The sequence below is a fragment of the Elaeis guineensis genome, chromosome 4 (genome assembly GCF_000442705.2).
Source record: "Elaeis guineensis isolate ETL-2024a chromosome 4, EG11, whole genome shotgun sequence".
NCBI classification, from domain to species: domain Eukaryota; kingdom Viridiplantae; phylum Streptophyta; class Magnoliopsida; order Arecales; family Arecaceae; genus Elaeis; species Elaeis guineensis.
The window spans coordinates 1,629,015-1,630,595 of NC_025996.2; positions in this window are offsets into that span (position 1 = coordinate 1,629,015).

A 1,581-nucleotide genomic window follows, 5' to 3' on the forward strand; every position below is an offset into this window, starting at 1 on the left:
TTGGAGAGAATTGTTGCGTGTGTGTCTAAGATGGGTATTGGAATATTTTAGAATGTTTTTATCAAAAGAAGAAGATGGAAGAAATATTTTATTTGTAGCTCAACAAAGCGAATGAAGCTTCTGATATGCTTCCGATGAAAGAAGTATTTTTTTTTTCAATCTATTTAACTTGAATCTTTTAAAATATTAAACAATATGATAGTCAACAAAAATATAATTTAATTTTTATTAATAAATTATAAAATTGAATAGTAAAGACTCTACTTATGCTAGAGGTATGATGAGTAATATAATCATTAAAAAACAAAGCTAAAAATCTATATAGTGACTTTTATGTCAACTTTATTTTCAATTGTTTTATCTAATTCTTTTTGGTTGGAAGATATATCCTGTCTAATATGCTCGAAATAGAATTTTTATTGCGACCTCCCATTTCCAAACCCAAACAATAGATTTTAGCTCTCATCATCCGATACACTATATTCTTACGGGATGGTATCATATCATAGAGTTTAAATAAGTTATCTTTTTTTTTAAAAAAAAAATCCTAATTAGATGTCATATTGGCACTTTTAGATTTTTAGAAATTTCATGCATGACTTAGCTTTCTGGTATGACTGGTCAAGTTTTTAGATTCTATCATGTCCTTGGTTGTTTAAAATGGTCTATCTCTTAAGTACCATTTTAAAGATTTTTTTTTTCTCCTAAAAAAACTAGTAAAGTTTACTGCTTGGAAGAAGGCTCAACTAAGGTCTCATTGGTTTATTTCTCTCTCTCTTCTTTTCTTTTTTGTTTTTTTTTTTCAAAGATGGATTCACCTTCCTTCAAATCCATCCACTTTTCCTTTTTTTTTTTTTTCAAAGATGGATTTATCTTCCTTCAACCCATCCACCGTTGGATCATCCACTGCTCGCTTTGAGATCTGTGCAGGCAGAGGGATGACAGAGTTAGGATCACTTTGAGAGCTGTGCGATGGGTGATCCAACGGTGGATGGGTGCAAAGGCTACAACCGCCATGGAGCGACGTGCTGATCCATATTGGCAAGCTGAGTGGCCAAGTGGGGGCTCATGGCTTTCAGCACGTGCATCCCTCTAGCATGGCATGTGTACAAATTCCAGACTTGTCATTTTAGCTCAAAAAGAGCTAGTCGCCGTAAGGACAAGATACGTGTAGTGTAGATTGATGAATTGATTTTAAAACAGGTCAAAAAAGAAAGATAAAAGATAATGACATGTGATTGTGAAGGAAAAAAAAAAAAAAAAGAAGAATGCATTATAGTTTTTTTTTTTTTTTTAAGGTTGTGGGGGGATGGCGTGGCTGGCGCGGTGAAACTTTCCCTTTCGCCTTTTCTACCTTTCCTGTGCAAAACATGATTCAAGATGTTTTATAATCATTATAATTTTTTTAAATATTTTTTTTCTTTTTAAAGTAAAACATGATAGTTCATCTAGTCGCATCTTCACAAAAATAGTGTAGAAGATGCTTCATCATCATCTGCAAATCCTTTCTTTTATGTGCACAAAGTATAGTTCCTCGTATCAGTACTGATAATAAAGTAAAAGGCTCAACTAGGAATAAAA